The following is a 21,467-nucleotide window of genomic DNA, read 5'->3' on the forward strand; positions in this document are numbered from 1 at the left end:
CAATTTTGAACAGTTCCTTGGGATCCAGCTAAGTCTTTCATTTAGGATCAATTACTCTACCAGGGCACTTTTGCCAAGATTGGTCTGATTCCCCATTATAATTCCCAGATAGCTTGGATAGGAACCATTAGCCGAGCTTGTGTCTGGAACACCCCTTATTTTGCATTTGAGCTGTGTCCTATCCATGAGCTAATATGAGGTCGTTTGCAAATTACCACCATTTTCATTTTTAAAACCAATGCTTTCAAGAAAAATGAGATAACCTTACATAACTCAATAGAAAACAAAACAAATGATCTGATTAAAGATGGGCAGAGGAACTGATGAGACATTTTTGCAAAAAGGACATATAGATGGCCAACAGGTACATGAATAGATGCTCAACATCACTAATTATTAGAGAAATCAAAACAAAACCACAATGAGGTATCACCTCACACCGGTCAGAACGGCCATCATCAAAAAGTCTATAAATAATAAATGCTGGAGAGGGTGTGGAGAAGAGAGAACCCTCCTACACTGTTGGTGGGAATGTAAACTGGTGCAGTCACGGTGGAAAACAGTATGGAGGTTCCTCAAAATATTCAAAACAGAGCTACCATATGATCCAGCAATCCCACTCCTGGGCATATATCTGGACAAAACACTAATTCCAAAAAGTACGTGCACCCCTATGTTCGTAGCAGCACTATTTACAATAGCTAAGACATGGAAGCAGCCTAAGTGTCTATCAACAGATGAATGGATAAAGAAGATGTGGTATGTGTAGATGTATGGTATGTATGTATATATATATATGTGGTATGTATGTGTGTGTGTGTGTGTGTGTGTGTGTATATATATGCAATGGAATATATATATATGCAATGGAATTCAGTCCATATATATATGGATATATATATATATATGCAATGGAATTCAGTCCATATATATATGGATATATATATATATATATATGCAATGGAAAATTATTCAGTCATAAGAAGAAAATCCTGCCATTTGGGACAATATGGATGAATCTTGAGGGCAATGTGGTTAGTGAAATAAGTCAAATAGAGAAAGACAACTGTGCGCTTTCACTTATATGTGGAATACAAATAAAAGTCAAACCCATAGAAACAGAGAGTAGAAAAGTGGTTGTCAGGGGGTAGGGAGGTTGGGTGGGGGCGAAGATTGACAGGTGTCCAGCTCCTAGTTCTACGCCTCAAGAAAAGACGTCCCCAGCCTTTCTGTGTTGAGGTGAACCTTTTCTTCCTCTCAGAGGAATGATGAGGGTTTTTGTTCTCCGTGATGGAAAAGGAGGCATTCCCTGTTGAGGTGGATGTCTTAGGGTGGGGTTCCATCAAAAACAGAGCCTGAGCCAGGGACCTGGGTGAGGTCGTTTATTTGGGATGTTGTCCTAAGAAGCTGGTGTTAAGTGGGCCAGGAAGAAAGGGAAAGGAACAAAGGTGACTATAGTCCCACTGGCAACTCTCTCAGCATCGTTGTAGAATGAGTTATCAGTTGGGATTAACATATACACACTACTGTATATGAAATAGGTAAGTAACAAGGACCTACTGTAGAGCACAGGGAACTCTACTCAGTATTCTGTAATCTTGGGAAAAGAATCTGAAATATTATAATAAGGGAGAAGAATAATAACCTATATGGGAAAAGAATCCCAACAAAGAATAGATGTATGTATAACTGATTCACTTTGCTGTACACCTGAAGCTAACACAACATTGTAAATCAACTCTACTCCAATAAAAATTTTTTAAAAACGAATGACTTATCAGGACTGTGTCCCCGCCAAGGATGGGACATCTATGCCCCAAACCCATCTTTGTTTGTTGTGGATAATACAGGGGGCATTCACGATCACCCCCCCACCCCCAAAAGTTTGAGTTTGCACAAGTCCTGAGACAGAACATCCAAGGCAGCAGGCGATGAAGATGGACATGACCCAGGAGAGGGTCCATGGACGGTACACCAACCCTTTCTGACTGTGGGTGTTACCTCGGGTTGCCAAGAGCAGGGAAGGAAAATACAGGCGTTTCAACATTAATACGCTCAGATACTTCTTCCGCGTGAGTTGCAGGCAACAGAGAAAAAGCGGGTGGATTTGATGGAAGGGAGGTGAGGTCGATCTCACCTGAGAGAACTTCTGTTCCTCTGTAAGACTGAAGTCAAGATTGTTCACATAGGATCATTGAGGTTTTAAGAAAACGGGGAGACGTGGAAAACAATGGTTTTAAAAAGTGGGGAAAGAACTGTACTGGGAGGAAAAGGACACAACAGACAAATGGGCACACTGGTGTGATTTTTCTCCAGCCCACAACTGTTACTGACCACAGTTCTTGGCCTCCAGAGGCCAGATGAGAAATTCAGGCAAGGCTTTATTGGGACCCCTGCTACGGCATGGAAAAGGTAACAGGTTCCCTTGCTCGCTTCCCAAGGCGGGAAGAGCTGATTCCTTATACGGGGTGAGGGTAGGTGTCCAGGGGTCCGGCTGGAGGGTCTGCCCACCCCTCTGTGGTCTTGTGTGCAGGGGGCATGTGCAGTGCCCTGCTTTTGCTCCTGGCTCTTCAGAAGTGGCAGTTGGATTTTTTTAGGGCTTTTTATATCTTTTTGTCTATAATTTGCCCCAACTGTGCATGCAAGCAGTTATTTTTAGTCCCTTATAGTTTCTTTGTATCTTGTTGCTTGAGGAGAGGTGTGTCCAGGTGCAAGCCCTGCAGCCAAGGGTCCCAGGTCCCAGTCTGTCTCACACCCGGCTCATGGGGAACTGGCAGTCTGGATTTTAGCACGCTTGGTGTTGAATTCTGTTGTCCAAGAGTGGGTGGGTGTTTGCAAGGCAGTGATTATGGCTCTCAGCCATGAAGTGGACCGTAAGTTGTGGAAATACAACCAGACTGGTCCATGTATTGGCGCCCTAGAGATGTGGGAGGACCCTGGAGATGGTGACCCGAGTCGGGGTTAGAAAGTGGACTTCTGGGAACCATTATTTCAGACATGGTGCTGGTGATGACCATCCTATGTGTGACCCAGAAAAGAAGCAGTGGGAGAGGCCAAGGGAAAGACGGCTTGGGGCTCATGAGATCAAAGACAACACAGGGGTAGCAGGCATGAGTTTTACAAACTTCGCAAACATTAGAGTTCTAACGACCCAACTTGAATACCACTTGCATTTTAAGTTGGCTCAAAGAAGCCATAAAAATAACTGAGCGCATTTCTAAGGTTACCGGAGAGAGAAGAATCTGTTTTCTTCATCCCTCTGGCATGCGGAGTAGGTGTACTTTATTATGATGGTGACTGTTAAGCATATCTTCGTGCGCCAGTAAGAGCATATATTTTTTCTTTGTGGAAATATATAAACTTAAAAGGAAGGCACTGACACTTTAGATTATGAAAATACTTTAGGAACAGAAAACGTTAAATTATTTTCTGTGTGTGCTTTTTGGCTGTGCCTTCGGAACTAAAAAGGAAAAAGAAAAAGGTGACGCGAAGGCAAAAGCTGAAAAAAATAGGAGGGAATGCTGAAAATTCAATGTTTGGATTCCGTTCACAATAAACGAATGCACATGCATTTCGACAAATTTAATTCTCAGAGAAATACTTTATTTTTTTAGAGTATCTTTTTTAATCCAGGAAGAGAAAACAGCAGGGGAATCGCAGCCTGGTTTACTTCTTCTTCCTCTGTAAATAGACCCCAAGGTTATGATAACAGCTAGGTCTTTGGCAGCCAAGTTGCTTCAGATGGTATAATCTTAATGAAGTGTTATTAAAAGTTTAATCGCGGTAAATGTTTCCTCCTGGTACATAGTAGCTAAATCTCATCGGGACCAGAGAGTCTGTTTGTGTAGGCAGAGACGTGTCCCTCACAGACAAAGCCTTGGGGTGCTCAGGGAGGTTTAAAGGGGAGTCCAGCCCATATGAGGAACTCCATGTAGACCCCACCAGAATCTTCCTCTTCTGCCCACCCTCCATCTACCCACCCATACACAGATGGATGCACACCTAGAACCAGCCCAGTAAAAACAGCATTGTGGGTCATTACCCAAATCTGACTCGTGTCTCCAGAGACTTACCACCCGTGGGACTGAGACATGGACCCAGTGAGTCCAGTGGGAGCTTGAGGCTCTCATCCACATCTAAGTATAGAACTTGTTCTACGCAAGCAAAGCCATCAGATGGAATCCCTGCTGGACCACACACAATGGACCGACGGACAGTGTAGCCGTCTACTCACACTGCCATGACAAAGCCGCACCTTTCGCAAATGGGGATAACGAAAGTACTTCCTGGAGTAGTGATAAATGGCAAGCGTTTAATGGAGCTTTCAGAACGTAATAAATATTCATTTCAGGTTTGATGACACTTGGTCAAACAATAATATTATTTTCTGTACATAATCCCAAAAAAGACCCGGTCAGATTGCTACACTGAAGCTGAGATAAGGGATTTTTTTTTTTTCAATACACAGTTTAGTCTGGGGTTTCTGCGATGCTAAGTTTTGCCATTGTCTGTGGGTGGATGTGGCCTGGAGTTGAGAAGCCAAGTGGTGTCAGATAAGAAAAAAAGAGCCACTGTGTTCGTGGAACCTTAAGGCACGCTTTTCACTGGGTGACAAGAGAGAACAATGGCAGATCCTACCCAAACTGCTAGCTGACACTGAGTCTTAAGAGTTTCCAGTTTTTACAGGTCCCATGTGGGGAGGATATGAAATACAGCGCACCAATTCGTTCTGCATCATGTCAGCAGGAATTCGTGCAATGAAGGAAAATCTATGAAAATATCCCTTGTTAAACTCTGCTTGTCAGGGACATGTTGGGACTGGGCCCTCAGAGCATCTGAATGGAAATGGATTTTCCTTCGGTTTTAACAAATGTCTTTAAGAGCACCGAAGATACCTAGATAAAGCTACAACGATAATCACTGTTTGATAAGAAAGAAATTTGCCATACACTTTTTACTTTATTTTGTTACAAGTTTTTTTTTTGTTTTTTTTTTTGCGGTACGCGGGGCTCTCGCTGTTGTGGCCTCTCCCGTTGCGGAGCACAGGCTCCGGACGCGCAGGCTCAGTGGCCATGGCTCACGGGCCCAGCCGCTCCACAGCACGTGGGATCTTCCCGGACCGGGGCACGAACCCGCGTCCCCCGCATCGGCAGGCGGACCGTCAACCACTGCGCCACCAGGGAAGCCCACCTCTTGATCTTTAAACCATACTCAACAACAGAGGTTGTCAGACCTCATGCACCGACCACTATTTACAATAAAATCCTATTTTGTAATTTCCATTGAAACATTTTCCAGATATTCTGAATAAATATGTTATTGTAGACAATCCATAGCTGGTAAAAACGTTATTTTAAAAAATGTCTTCAGGTATAAACAGAAAGAGTTTTGCCTATTCAAAACTATTTTTAAGAATCAGAACAAATGTATACATGGGTTATGGTAATAAAATGAGGCATTTCTTGGAGAAAAAACATAATTCCTAGGCAGGCAGTACATGGATTTTATAAACGGTGGGATTCTGTTGCTGGATGTAAGATCCAAGACATGCTGTCTTGCATTCCCATTTCTTCTTAGGTGAGGCTCTAGATGAATCTGGTAAGATGGATATGGCAGTTCTGTTATTTTCCTCTTCCTGTCTTTCCTATTCCGGCATGTGTATTTTTCTCCCCTTATTGTATTCTGTACAAAATATATGGGAAGGGATAGCTAGATGAAAGACTTGGAAAGTCAAAGCCAAGATGCCAGAGGTTATGACTCCAATGAGGACAGCAATGAACCAAACAAAAAATAAAGCACTAAGGGTCACCATATTTTTAGTGGGTTTTCTTTCTTTAGGACAGCTAGCAGACTTTTATGATAGGTAACTCTTATTTTTCTAAGTATAGACTTCTAGCACAGGCAACAGGATTTCACAGTTTTTGTATTGTGAACAACAGAAGCACACTTTTACATATTATCAGCATGTAAAAATAATCGTAACTTTTCCGGAGGTAGAATGTGAATGTATAGGAATCTCTATTAGTTTATGGTCAAGTACAGACTTACAATCCACCCACTTCATTATGCTAAGTGGAAATCTTACACGTGGGCTTATTTTAGAGTAACACCTGGATCCTGTTTTATGAGAAAAAAAAAAAGGGGAATCAAAGATACCGCATCATAAACTTGAAGCATAATTGTAATTTCCCTAGATGACTGGAGAAATATATTTCTAAACGAATGAGTTCAAGCAGATATGGGCCTATCTAGTTAACGTCAAGAATCCACTAAAGAAAAAAAAAATCCACAAAAGAGATTTACAGTTTAAGGTACGCCTATATTTCTATTTTATGTAAATATATTGAATGCGTAAGTTATCTATATATATGTATGCAAGATTTGTAAATGATAATCTGTAGTTTAATATATAACTATGTTATCTATTTAGCTTATGCTTACATTTTATATTTGTGTTTTTAATAAAGCATTAAAATGTAAAGGGTAAAATGAGTAGAACTTCGAAAAAAAAAATCTGCTCTTAGCAGAAGACAGGAACAACATAAAATGATAATTAGAAGGCATTCTCCCCCCTTACCTTGGCACTGACACTGGACTTTATGAAAGACATCTATTGGCGTCAACAACCACCCACAGGATCATTTGAGTTATATATTTCCACTCAAATGTCAGTGCTCCTTGGTAATATAATTTGTGTTGGGAAATTATACCATAAACACTATAACCCGTGGTTCTGGAAAACCACAAAGCAACTCCAGACTCTGCATGCATAAGACTCAAGGAACCCAGATAGAAAACAGGGTTAGCGTTATTCTGTGAAAAGTTGATCTTCAAACTTTCATTCACAAGCCTTCGTGCCGTGCCTCTGACGTGAAAGTTCCGTATCAGAACTGTTTTCATCTTGACTCAGCAGAGATTTAAGGGAGCCCTGTAATTCCTTGGGGCCGAGTGTTACTGTGAAGGAGAAAGCTGAAGTCTTCAGGAGGGGAGATGGGTTTCCCGCGTTCGTGGTGAACAGCTTGTAGGGACCAAATTCACGGGAAGGACCGTCGCCTCTTCAAGGTGCCCCAAATCAGACAGACTTGGACGGGGAGAGGCTGCTGAAGTCTCCCTCCAGGGCAGAGTGCCAGATAGAACAATGGAAGGAATTTTCAGGAGGAAGAGAAAAAAACAGAAACAAAAAACTCAACCCAGGTGGCTTTTGTGTTTCAACATAAATGGAAAACAAATTTGGCCCTTGATGACAGGCAACCCCCCAGTGAGGGGCCCCTTGGGGATCAGAAAGGACCAGACCCTTGTGTTCTTTTCTTGCAATCTGAGTTTTCTCTATCTGTACAAGTTTGGAGGGTTGCTCCAGCCCAGCTGGGATGAAGCCAATGTGAGGACACAGGAAAAAAGGGAACCCAGAGCCTTGGGAAGTCAAGACGCCTTGGTTCTGAAAAAGAGTATTTCTAGTTGTCTTTAAGACCACAAGCAACTGATAAGGTCAGACTCAGGGAAGAGACCATCATTAAGATTTCTAGCATTGAATCCTATAGAATCAAAGTAGGTGGTGTCTTTTTTTATTTTAAATTTTAACTTTTTAATTAGAGACAGACAAAAGTTAACATGCCTAAAATATTACAGATATAAGAACAAATGTGAACACATTTAAATGACATCTTGCTTTAGAAGGATTACACTGATTTCAGGTTTATTATAACTTAAACCAATATTTTCCATTTTAAATGGCAAGCTTTAAAAGGTTTCAACTGTATAATTAAAGCATTGAAAGTATACTCATATAGTGGTGAGGATAAAAAAGCAGGTTGGGGACTTCCCTGGTGGCACAGTGGTTAGGAATCTGCCTGCCAATGCAGGGGACACGGGTTCAAGCCCTGGTACGGGAAGATGCCACATGCCGCGGAGCAACTAAGCCCGTGTGCCGCAACTACTGAACCTGCGCTCTAGAGCCCGCGAGCCACAGCTTCTGAGCCCACGAGCCACAACTACTGAAGCCCGTGTGCCTAGAGCCCGCGCTCTGCAACAAAGAACAGCCCCCGCTTGCCGCAACTAGAGAAAGCCCGCGCGCAGCAACGAAGACCCAACGCAGCCAAAACTAAAAACAAATTTTGAAAAAGTAGGTTGTATTAAATACTTTAAAATGCAATTAATTAAATCACAGACTTTACTTTTCGAATCTAATCGCGATTTTATCCTATTATTTTCTTGCTTTAGCAGGTTTTTGGTTTAGATAAGTGAAATGAGTTGAATAAATTACTGTGCTCATATGTTTGTACAGAAACACAGAAAACGTTTGCAATAATAAGATGAATGCACATGACTATTTTAGTGGTTGCTTTACGGTAAAATACACTTTATAGTGTATTTTGTTCTGAAGTAGCTTTGTAAAGCCTGAATTAAGCTCACTATGGTGTGCCCACAATAGGCATGCAGTTGTATGAACTTCCATCTCTGCCCTTCTCTGATGTTTCTCAGATATTTCCCAAGTTCTTGGACCTCCACTGAGGGTGTGTGTGTGTGAAGAAAGAGTTCATCTTATCAATAAAACTGGAAGAAAAAGAAAGAAAAAGAAAGCATTCCATCCTTCCACCGTGTGTATCAAATCATCCCAGTATACACTTTAAATATCTTACAATTTACTTGTCAATTATACCTCGAGAAAGCTGGGGGAAAATGAATCTTTTCCACCCTAGGCCAAGGTTTAAATATTATTTTTTTAAAGTTTTACATGAGATGTTTAATTAGAAGAAAATGGTAATCCATATCTAAAACACTGAGGTGTAAACTTTGTAAAGGCAGTGAGAATTTCTGGGAGATCTGAGGATGCTGTAAGGTCAAAAAACTCACCCCGGGTGCCTACCTGTTTTTGCCCACATTCTCCTACCTGCATGGGCAAAAATGCAACAGCAACTCCAGGTGGGCATCTGACATGACCCAAGCTGGGGTTTACTAAGTGCTTCACAGCAAGTGTAGATAATTCTCATCGCCCTTGACAAGGTGGGTCTTAGTTCCCATTTTGCAACTGATAATACTTACCCACAAAAGAGACAAGGAGTGTCCTGTAGGAGCAGGTCAGGGTTTCAAAGCCAACTCAGATGGATTTAAATCTCAAGTTACCATTTTCTTATGAGACATGCCCCTCTCAGCAGAAGGCGTGACCGTGTTCTCCTAGAGCATGGAAATACAGCTCCCATCTCCCAGACCCATGCCGGAGGAGGTGTTTTTGACGTTTTGCCTTTTGCCTTAAAGATACACGTGCAAACTATGTCCGCCTACCATTTATCTGTTTGGTGAACTAGTTATTGATGTGAAATGAGACATGTAGCCAAGTCCCTCCAACTGGGAGACAAGAGATGCTTATCGAGCTTTCAATGGACAGTAACCACGGGAGGAGATGTATCCCTGAGCGAGGAAGGTAAGTGAGCTCTCCCCCCTGACTTTTCTCTCCTTCCCTCCCTTTACTGGGACTGACAGAGACTCAAGGACACTCTCTTGGAAGTGCAAAGAATAAAACATGTGAGCATGTTTTCGGTTTCCTTTGGCATCTGTCAAATAATTCTTCTACGCCCCCGTAATGATATTAAGAGGGAAGGGTTGCATTCTTTGATGGAGACAAAAATAAAAAGTGTTTATTTCAGTGTGTCTGTACAAACCTAAATTCCCCACGCAGATGGGCAGCTTTGCGGAGGGAAAAACACGTGCCATACCCTGATCTCCTGTTATGGACTGAACTGTGTTCCCCCTAAATTCATACGGTGAAGTCCAAACTCCTAGGACCTCAGAATGTGGCTGAATTTGGAAGTGGGGTCTTTAAGGAGGTGATGAAGGGAAAATGAGGTCACTAGGGTGGGTCCTGATCCCATAGGACTGGTGTCCTTATAAGGAGAGATCAGGACCCAGACGCACACAGAGGGACGACCCTGTGAGGACACAGGGAGGAGATGGCCGACTACACGCCCAGGAGAGAGGCCTCGGGAGGGACCAGCCCTGCCCACGCCTGGATCTCAGATTCCAGCCTCCAGGACTGGGGGAAATAAATGTCTAATGTTTAAGCCGCCCCATCTGTAGTATTTACCCTAGCAAATTAGTACCTTTGCCTTATCGATAGTGATGCTCTAGATACATTCTGCTCCTGTGTCCATCAACCCTGCCTGCACATGCGTCTGATCGACGGGACTATTAAGGATTTCTGGGATCAATATTCACCCTCAGGCATCCTTGGCCAACCCCAGTACACCCCGGGGCTCTCAACTCTGGGTAGAAACAGACCATGATGGTCCCAAGGAGTTCACATTCTCCAGGGTTCTCCGGGTCCAAAGTTTTCTGTCCTCTCCCCATTTTCCACTCAGCTTTCTCATTTAAATTCCCAACATACAAGCGAACTTATCAACAAAACTGAAATAGAGTTACAAATCTGGAAAATAAACTTATGGTTACCGGGGTGAGGGCGGGGGAGGGATACACTGGGAGATTGGGATTGACACACACACACACACACTACTATAGATAAAATAGATAACCAACAAGGACCTACTGTACAGCAAGGGAACTCCACTCAGTACTCTGTAATGGCCTATACGGGAAAAAATCTGAAAAAGAGTGGATAGATGTATTTGTATGACAGATTCACTTGCTGTACATCTGAAACTAATACAACATCGCAAATCAATTAAACCCTAATAAAATTTTTTTAAAAAGTAAAGGACCTGAAAACCAAAAAGTCCCAACGCATCTCCCACTTCCTGGCCCTGTCTGTGTCGCTGGGGAGATGGAATTACCCACATCCAAAGAGAGCAGAGTGGGTGGGACTTCCTGACATCACCGTCAAGTGCACTTTCACCCCGCCGCTATCCCATAATCATCGCACGTCTGCAAAAGCCGTGAGTGCGCTTTGAATGAAGTCTGTGTAAAAATGTGCTACTAACGGTCAAGATGTAAGATGAAGCGATAAAGCTGTAAGTGATGGAGAGAATCAGAAGAGGAATGTCTCCTCTCCCTGGGGAAAAAATGTGTGTGTGTGTGTGCGCGCACGCGTGTGTGTCTGCAGACTTTCTAGCAAGGATTGCACGGCTTGGTCAGGGCTCTGACTGAGCATGTGTTCAGGGTTCAGCCACGTTGTAGCCTGTGTCACTGCTTCACTCCTTTTCAGGGCTGAGTTATACTGTGTGGATAGACCACCTTTTCTATCCATTCATCTGTTGATGGACACTTGGGTTGCTTTTGCCTTTTGGCTCTTGTGAATAGGGCCGCTATGAACATGAGTATTTGAGTCCCGTTATCAATTCTTTGGGGTATATGTACCCAGAATTGGCTGGGTCGTATGGTAATTCTGTTTCACTTTTTTGAGGAACTGCCAGACTGTTCTCCGTAGTGGTTGCACCATTTTACATCCCCACCAGCAACGCACAAGGCTGCAATTTCTCCACATTATTGACAGCTCTTATTTTCCACTTTTGTGTTTTGTTTTGTGTGAAGTGGTATCTCATTGTGGATTTTATCTGCCTTTCTCTAATGACTACGGCTGTTGAGCATCTTATCATGTGCTCATTGGCCCATCTTCTTTGGAGAAACGTCTATTCACGTCCTTGGCCCATGTTTAAAATTGTGTTGTTTGTGTTTTGTTGTTGTTGCCTTGGAGGAGTTCGTATTCTGGATACGAGTCCCTTATTAGATACATGATTTGCAAATATTTTCTCCCACTCTGGGGGCTGTCTTTTCACTCCCTTGAGAGTATCTTTTCTTTTTTTTTAACATCTTTATTGGAGTATAACTGCTTTACAATGGTGTGTTAGTTTCTGCTCTATAACAAAGTGAATCAGCTATACGTATACATATGTCCCCACATCCCCTCCCTCTTGCGTCTTCCTCTCACCCTCCCTATCCCGCCCCTCTAGGTAGTCACAAGGCACCGAGCTGCTCTCCCTGTGCTATGCGGCTGCTTCCCACTAGCTAGCTATTTTACATTTGCTAGTGTATCTAGGTCCATGCCACTTGAGGGTGTCTTTTGATGCACAGAAGTTTTTAGTTTGGGTGAAGTCCCATTTAATTATTTACTTATTTCTTCTGTTGCCTGTGCTTTTGGTGTGAGCCAGAAAATTGTCTTAACTTTTTGGAAACGCTTTTTTTCCAAGACAAGCTGATGTGCGTCCAGAGTGGAAAAAGTGAGATCTAGCTGGACGTCTCTCTCCTCAGGAATTCCTGGGTGCGACCAGCTGTCCAGACTTCTGAGTTGAGGGGCACTTTTGTCCCTTCTTTACCTCTGCTGCCTGTCACAGCCCAGAAGATGGCAGATTCCCCAGGAGGCGGCAAGAGAAGCCGGCTTTGGCTACTGCGCAAATGGTCACGGTGGGCTCTTCCTTTACCATCAGGAAGTGACTTGACAGGAGATGGTTTAACGACAGCCCCACTGCAGTTACCATCGGCCAAGCAGGCCAAATGCTCCAAGGGTCACTTTGGGAAAGTTCCCTGAGTGGTTTTTTTTTTTTTTTTCCTCCAGAGGGATGAGTAAGTCTGGACTGCTGACGAGACCCTCTTTGTGGCCCCAAGAGGTTATCTTAAAAAAGGATGCATTTGCAAAAACAACATTCTCCAACAGGCTACATCTTCTCCCCTGGAGAAGCTGCGACATTTGGAGATTTTACAAGGGCCGTGCAAACGCCCCGGGGGAGGGCTTTTGGAAAGGAAGGTGATAGATAAAGCCGAAAAAGGGGCTAAGGTCTCCTCCCCACTTTCTGCAGACACCACTCAGCCTTCACCTGCCTTTTCCAGGACCCATTACATCACCTCCCCTGGAAGGGCTAAGGCGCAGCTGTCTGCCCAGAGGTACGGAGCTCAGCACAAACCTCCTCCAAGATGATAAATCTTGGCGCCTGCTGTGTCTAATACCTGAGCTGTCTGCCTCTACCACCCGCCCCGGGCAAGGGCGCATTTCTGTCTTGTGATTTTTAGGGATCGTTTTTCTGTTCCCACATCCTCTGTAGCTCTCACTGACTAGGTGCTACGCTCACAATAATTGTCACCATGATGCGTTTTTTTTTTTTTCCTCTTTCTTCTGCTCCTGTAGACCTGACTTGCATTACCCCAAAATCTATCTCTGCAAGGAGAGCATGATTCAAAGTGATATTATCCATGGGACAAAGCTATCCACGTATCTCCTGGCTCTGAGTTTAACCATATGTAAAATTTGGAAGTGCCTAGTATGTGTTTCTTATCTTTCTCAGAGGTCACCATGAGCTGGATGATGGATAGAAGTGATGAATTTGGGCTTCAGGACGCGTGTGTGTGCGTGTGTGCGTGTGTGTGTGTGTGTGTGTGTGTGTGTGTTTATGAGACAGTGTACACTTTAGACTAGATTAACCAGGGTGCACATGGAGATATCCAACGGAATATTAATGTCCTGCAGGGAAATCCATTACCAACACCCATCCGTAATATTTATACATGAACACATTACTGTGGGTGTGTTTGTTACATGAAGTTTGAGATACGGTCTCTAGGCATTGAAGTAAGTTCTCATTTATCTGTCAGACATTTCTTTGGGTCAACATTTTTTTTTCCTGTTGGAAATATGTTTGAAGGTGTGGTGGAACTCAGGATTTATCTTAACATAAACCTCTCAAACTGTCCTGGGAGATGGATTCAAAAGTCTCTGTTCCCAACCTAACAACAAATGCCATTGAGACATGCAGTTCACTCCACAAACGAGGGACATTTTAATGAGCTTGTGCTTTTCCTTGTTATTTGGAACGGCATTTAGGGAGTGAGACAGAATGCAGGAAAAAATGGAGATGGGAAGGAGAAGACTGCTTTTGATGATACACACAGACAGGTAAATACACCCGCCCATGCGTACCTACATGCATACATAAAGTCATGCAGAAACGCATGCGTACACATACACCCAAACGCATGTACAAACACAGATGCGTACATGCAAACCTAAACACATGCCTGCATACGAACACATATGCACACAAATACATGTGCATACACACACAGATAGACTCATGCAGAAACATACACATTCAGACACCCAGACACACAAAGGTTAAAGACGATAACCCAGGCCAGAGCCACATGTGGGATGTGGCTGAGACAGGGGAGGGTTCTCGTGGCTGGCCTTTCGGCCCTGACCAGGACATCCAGGAGGCAGGCAGACTGCAGGATGCACCCCCAGTGCTAGCCACGTGCAGGTGGACGAGGCTGGCCTCGGCTCCAACAGGAGCTCAGAGCAGCCACTCCTCAACCAAGCCCCAGCCCCAGATTCAAGGCTTCATCTTGTGGTCGGAAGGACAGCTCTATGCACCGAATCTCTTGGCCACACATCAGCTTGGAGAACTCCTGGAGATGGATAAAGGACCACCATGCATGTATTCAAAAGGCACCCAGGAGCCCCTGAAGAGAATCACCTGTTTACCCTAGATTTACACCTACCATCCTCCCAGCTTGGCAGGAGGCTGGCAAGCCCATCAGAGTAGCTGACAGATAAAAACACAGCACAAGTGGCGCTGAGTATGTCTAAAAGTGAGTCTGGTAATCTGGGCATCTGACTCCATCATAACTGAGCTCCGACTGCGGTCCTGGAAAGAACACTAGTGTCCACTACTTATTGGTGACCGATGGTTACCATGGATACCTCTGTCCAGCACATGTGCAAACTCAACTTTTATCCCACAGTCAGGCACATACACCACGTGAACATTCATGTTAAAACCCAATCAAATGGGCACCAATTGTTTTGGATCTTAGTTCCCCGACCAGGGATAGAACCCATGCCCCCTGCAGTGGAAGCACAGAGTCTTAACCACGGAAGTCCCAGCAACCATTTTTTAAATTTGAACTCCTACTGGGTTCAAACTGCTACACTGACCCACATGCCATGCCTGGAAAGACACTAAGAGCTGAAAAGAAAATAAAACCATGTACAGGACTGCCTTCTGCATTGAACCCACATACAAAAGAAACTGAAAATAAAATTTGCAAAAGAAATTTGAGGTGGGCGACCTGATGTGGATGATTTTTCTTTTTTTTACTTCTGACAAATACTTTACGAACTGTTTTGTTAGGCTAATGAAGGGGTGGGGGGGAATCTCACTTTCAACACACAGAATGTGTACCATGCGATATTTCCATCTACTATGGACTGAGTGTTTGAGTTCCTCCGAAATTCATAGGTTGAAGCCCTAACCCCCAGCACAGGTGTATCTGGAGAAAGGAAGCAATTAAGGTGAAATGAAGTCATGAGGGTGAGGCCCTGATCCGATAGGATTAGTGTCCTTAGAAGAAGCGATACCTTCACTCTCTCTCTTTCTCCACAATATGAAGACACAACAGGAAGGCAGCCATCTACAAACCGAGGAGAGAGTCCCCACCGGAAACCAACCACTCTGGCCCTTTGATCTCAGACTTGCAGCCTCTAAGACTGAGTAAATACATGTCTGCTGTTTAAGGGCCCCCGTATGCGGTACTACATTATGGCAGCCTGAACTGAGTAACGTACCATCTCTGGGTGTTTAGCGCTATAATTTTCTATCACTGGGGCAAATGGATTTTGTAGCCCACCATATGCTTGTGTTATAGGCCCCTCAAAAAACTGAGTGAGCACTGGCTGGACACGGAGGCTTTGCAAAAACCCTGATTGTCCCTGACTATGGTGCTTGGAGTGGGTTTCTGCCCCCGCCCTCAGGAGCAAGGGAAGGCACATATGGACACGTGTAGGCTGTGTTTTACATTCTTCAGCATTTGTTTTTGCCCGGATGACCCGTGAATTTGTTTCTCACTGGTTTCCTCTGGGTGGGTGCTGGGGTGGGTAACATTCTCTAATTAATTACACCTGCCTGGACCCTGGCAGCCCTTGACTTGCTGCTCTCACGGGTGGGAGGGCTGTGCTTTGTTCATGGTGCTGGGTGGTTCTCTAATAAAATGCTCCTTGAATTGACACTGACAGATTAATGATGCAGGAGGACAGAGTCACAGACAGAGGGGTTGGGGGACACTTGGATGCTGCCATTTTGTGGTGGACTTTTAGTTCTGGACGAAAGTAACCCTACATATAATGTACCTCCTAGGACTCTGCATGACCCTTTGTGCTCTCATGTCTCGAGTTTTAATAAGCATGGTTTGAATATAAGTGCGAGCATGGTTCCAAAGTAATTAACACAACAGCACAGTGGAGACCTAGAAAATCTCTATCTATCTATCTATCATCTACTTACTTATCTCTATCATCTTTCTATTTATCTGTTTAGCTATCCCTATCATGTCTCTATAAACTATCTATCTCCACCTATTTCTCTATTTCATCTATCATTATCTGTATCTATCATCTATCTATCTATTATCTATCTCTATCATTTTTATCATCTATCATCTTTCTATCTACCTATCATTTATCTATCATCCATCCCTCCATCTATTACCTAAGTATCTATCTATCCTCTATCTATCTACCTATCTATCCTCTATCTCTCTATATAATCTATCTATACATCCATCCATCCATCTATCCATCTGTCTTTTCATCCATTTGTCTATCTGTCCATCCACCCATATCTATGTATCTATATATCTTTCCATACATCATCTCTCTCTCTCCACCCATTCATCCACCCATCTCTTCATCTACCTATTCATCCATCTATCCATCCATATCTATCATCTATCTAGTTATCATCCCTATCATCTTCTATTTATCTATCCCTGTCATGTATCTATAAACAATCAATCTATACCTATCTCTCTATTTCATCTATCATCTATCATCTACTTGTTTATCTATCATCTATCTCTATCATCTTTTCATTATCTGTCATCAATCATTTATCAGTTACTTATCTATCATCTATCCATCTAGCTGTCATCTATCAGTCATACATCTATTCACACCTACTATGGAAACTGCTTCAGTGTGTAGTCAATTAGAGCTTCCACGTGCACAGATTTCATTTTGGTTAAGCACTCTGAAGTGTGAGTTATGGATGATTTCAAAGAATGGTGGGGGTCAACCCTAAAGCATCTCCCAGGTGTACGGGAAGAGGGCTGGACACTCCAGCCCACAGCCCTACTTTTCTGAAGGGGGACACTAAATGGCTATGCCCCCCAGGATGTGTCCTACGAGCTTTCTGAAAGTGCAGTAACTGACGTTCACGGTAATGCCCCCTTGAACCCTCTGGTCACTGGTGTGCATCAAGCTGATTATGACCCAACGTATCTGAGGAGCAGATGCCTCCCTGAATCTCCAACTGTTTTCTCTGTTACATCGGCTCTGTCCCTGACACACACCTGGAGTACCATTCAGGACTGAGTGCCAGGAAAAGGATGACCTTCTCTGTGTGTACAGGCGAGGACTGCTTCCCATGCCGGATGCAGCAAGTCTGTGATTTACCTTCAAGCTACCACCAACTTTAGAACAAACAACTATATTTAAACCAACACATGGAGGGGAAAAAAGTACATGTTAAAATATACATCTAACGGTTCCAGAGAAACAATGCCTGAATTGTCATGACTTCCAGTTTATACCCACCAAATGTAATTTCTCTAACAATCAGAGGAAGGAAACTCAGCTTCAGAATTTCCCTGGGACCAGAGGAGTGACTTTCAAATGAAAGTGCTTTAAACTCCTCCCACGGGGCTGAGTTAAAAACCGTGCCTTTTACTCTCTAGGAAAATCATGGGGCATGCTTCTGACTCAGGATACACAAAAGGACCTAGTTTGACGTTGATGAATCAACATCTGACTGCCCTCCTAACAGAAACATTTCCAGGGAAATCCATCTCCTCCAATGTTCATTTTCTTTCCCCACCGGAAACTTTTCTTGCAAGTTCCTCATCTGATACTTGAAAATCTCTGCATTTACATTGAGCTATTGGGGTTGGTGTGGGGATCTTGGGCTCCCAATGCACAGGAGTCTCCAGGCTTTCATGAGAAAAACCTCTCTGCCAGACCTTAACTCTAGATCTACTCCCAATTTTGTCCCTATCATGTCATTTTGGGTAATTTGAGTAACCTCTGAATGTGAGATCATCACAGCAATTGACTTCCTACTTTCTCTCTGTCCAGTTGCATCCAAAGAGTTGTGATGCACTTGGCTGCAACTGGAATTCAAATCTTCCACCTCTAGAGTTTTCCCTTTACATTCATCAGATTCCCTATTCTCTTCCTTTCCCTGATGGCACTGATAACAGGCAAGGAGCTGTTCCTACTCAAAAATCATAATTTGTACAGTCTCCATGGGCAGAACCAACTGGGATATCTGGCCTACCACCTAACTTTTATGAGTCCTTGCAGGATTTTGCCTGCAAAAATGAATCACTATCTCACCTTACAGCTATCTCCTTTCTCGAAGTAGGAAGTAGGAAGCGTCACACTCTCAATATGATTTAAGCATCCATGGAATCCTTCCCGATCCTACAGGTCACATTTCCATTTTTACTAAACTTCTGCCCACACTGACGTATATGCACTAGGTGGTCAAACCGTGTTTGTGCAATAGATGTGCTGAATTCCAAGCCCTGTCTTCATCTGATGAAGAAATGCATTTCACAGTCACCCAAAGACCTGACATCATAACTGATAAGAGTTCTTGGTTTGATTATTATTTTTTTTGGCATCTTTTCTTTCAGCCCTCCAAGAAAATTACCTTTAAAGTATTTTCCTTGGACAGTTTCTCTCTTATTTTCTTCGTTGTCAATGACCAACATATTCTATTCTCTTAAATATTCACAACTCCTTTCCCCTTTGGGGGTGGAGGGGTATAATCATAGCTACGTTCCCAGGTTCATTGTTTTTCCTGTTTCAGCATCCTTTTTGGTTAATGAACACAGCTTAGGATCACTTATAGGTTTGGTTCAACATTCCAATCTGTTTCAATAATCCTTTCTGACTTTTCTCAAGTAAGAAGGGATGGTTAAGTGTTTCCAGGCTTGTGGAGGCTCTCCCGGGCATATCCTAAGAGAAATGTGGACTCTTCTTGGGGTTTTCCTGAAATCCAGCTCACGGTCTCTCCATGCAGGCTCAGTCTGCTTAGCTGAAAATAACATTAGACACACTCAAGCAGAACGGTTCGCTCCCTGAGCTGTTTCATCCTCACCTTTGACAAAAGGACAGGTGATTCAAGCCAAGGTGGCTTCTAACCAGCCACTGGCAAGATGCAATCTCTCTAGTCCATTATGGGACTCCCCCAGTTTTCTTGCCTTAAACCCTTGTAAATCAAGTGAAGTTTTTCTTCCACCTTTTTTCTCCTCTCTGTTTCTTCTGTTCCGTAACCCCGCCCCTTCTTGGGGAAGCAATTTTTTTTTCAGTTCTAATTAATTAGCCTTAGACATAATAATAAAGTTAAACCATATCCATTTTCTGCTAAGTTTAGGAAAACAAGGTTTCCTTCTTTTACTATTCTGCTAAATGGTCTCACAGTTACAAACATAATGTACAATTTAAAAAACAACTGGGGCTTCCCTGGTGGTGCAGTGGTTGAGGGTCCGCCTGCCGATGCAGGGGACACGGGTTCGTGCCCCGGTCCTGGAGGATCCCACGTGCCGCAAGGCGGCTGTGCCCGTGAGCCGTGGCCGCTGAGCCTGCGCGTCCGGAGCCTGCGCTCCGCAACGGGAGAGGCCACAACAGTGAGAGGCCCCCGTACCGCAAAAAAAACAAAAACAAAAACAACTGTAGTTGAATAGGATATGAGAATGCTCAGAAGCGCCTTCTTTTAGCTAAAAACAAAAATATCTCTTATGTAAAATTCATGCTGTTAAATGAGGACCAAGTTTCATATTATTTTGGTTGATTCTAAATCAGTGGTCTTAAGTAAATTTTGAAAACTTATATCCCTTCTCAGAAATTTTTGTTGACCTCTAAAATTCCTCATCATGTCTCAATAGTTGTAAAATATACAGTTTACAGAAAATTGTGAACATTGACATGAAAATTTCATCAGTCTTTGAAATGGATCCATTTGGATTCCCACCATAATCCATATAAAAATACTTGAACAAGCTCATTTTAACAGGTCGGAAGTTCTTCATTTTTTTTTGTCTCTGAAATTCTATTTTCATATCACTTTTCTTGGGGAAGCAGTTTAATGATTTACATTTCCCTGTAAGAAAAATCTACTCCAATTAGCATTTTTTTCTTCTTCCTGTTTTATTGAGATATAACTGACACACGGCACTGTATAAGGTGTACGATGATTTCACTTACATACATCATGAAATAATTATCACAAGTTTAGTGAACACCCATCATCTCATATAGATACGAAATTAAAGATATAGAAAAAAATTCTGTTTTGTGATGAGAACTCTTAGGATCAACTATCTTTACACCTTTCATACAGAAGACCCTGCAGGTGTTCATTCTATTTTTCATGTTGTACATCACAACCATAGTACTTATTTATCTTACCTTATAACTTATTTATCTTATAACTGTACCTTTTGACTGCCTCCATCCGATTTTTTTCTACGGTTTTTTGAAGTATAATTGACTTACGACACTATGTTATTCCTGGTACACAACACAGTGATTCGATATTTCTAAACATTTCAAAATGGTCACCATGGTAAGTCTTGTTACGATGTCACCATACAAAGTTATTACATAGTCATTGACTATATTCGCCACACTGCACTTTTCACACTCTTGACTCGTTTATTTTGTAACTGAAATGTCTTTCAGGCACAGGGTTTTGCACGCATTTGCCTTGGTTAAATATTGAGGCAACGCCATATTCATGACCATAAACTACAGACCATCCTAATCTTGTTGGCTCTGTGAGAGTGCGGTGTATTACTGGAGGAGCACTAACGCATTTTAACAAGTCCTGATGTGAACGTGAGCACACTGCCAGGATTATTCTAGTATGTACGAGCCAATATGTTTATATATATACACCTTCTAACACATATCATATTAAATCCACGCATACAGTTTAGGACAAAACCAAAAAAGGACCCTGTGTTTCCTGTATCGTATAACACTGTGGCATCTGGTAAGAGTTTCAGCCAAGCCAGGTCACGTCCCTGACCACATCTGTTATTTAAATAAGACTTCCCTTCTCTCCACTGCTCTGTGAGGTAAAGCAGCTGATACCACTTTGACACTGAACTTCTGACTGCAACAAGGAAATTATAGAAGATTCGGTCCTAGGGAATTCCCGGTGGTCCAGTGGTTAGGACTCAGCACATTCACTGCCGTGGGCCCAGGTTTGGTCAGGGAATTAAGATCCCGCAAGCTAAACGGCGCCCTCCGCCCCCCATCCCAGCCCCCCGATAAAAGATCTGGTTCTGAAAATAAAGTCTTTGGGGAGGAAATATTGCCTGAATGTCGTGGGATGGTTTCTGTCTTTCGCACAAACGTCTGTGTTTTCTGTGGACACGTAGATTTCCCAGCTAACTGAAGGGAATTCTGTCTCTCCCTTTTCCAAAGGGAGCCACAGGCATCCCTGCAAAATATGCAATACACACAG

This window comes from Phocoena phocoena, chromosome X, assembly GCF_963924675.1.
Source record: "Phocoena phocoena chromosome X, mPhoPho1.1, whole genome shotgun sequence".
NCBI lineage: Eukaryota > Metazoa > Chordata > Mammalia > Artiodactyla > Phocoenidae > Phocoena > Phocoena phocoena.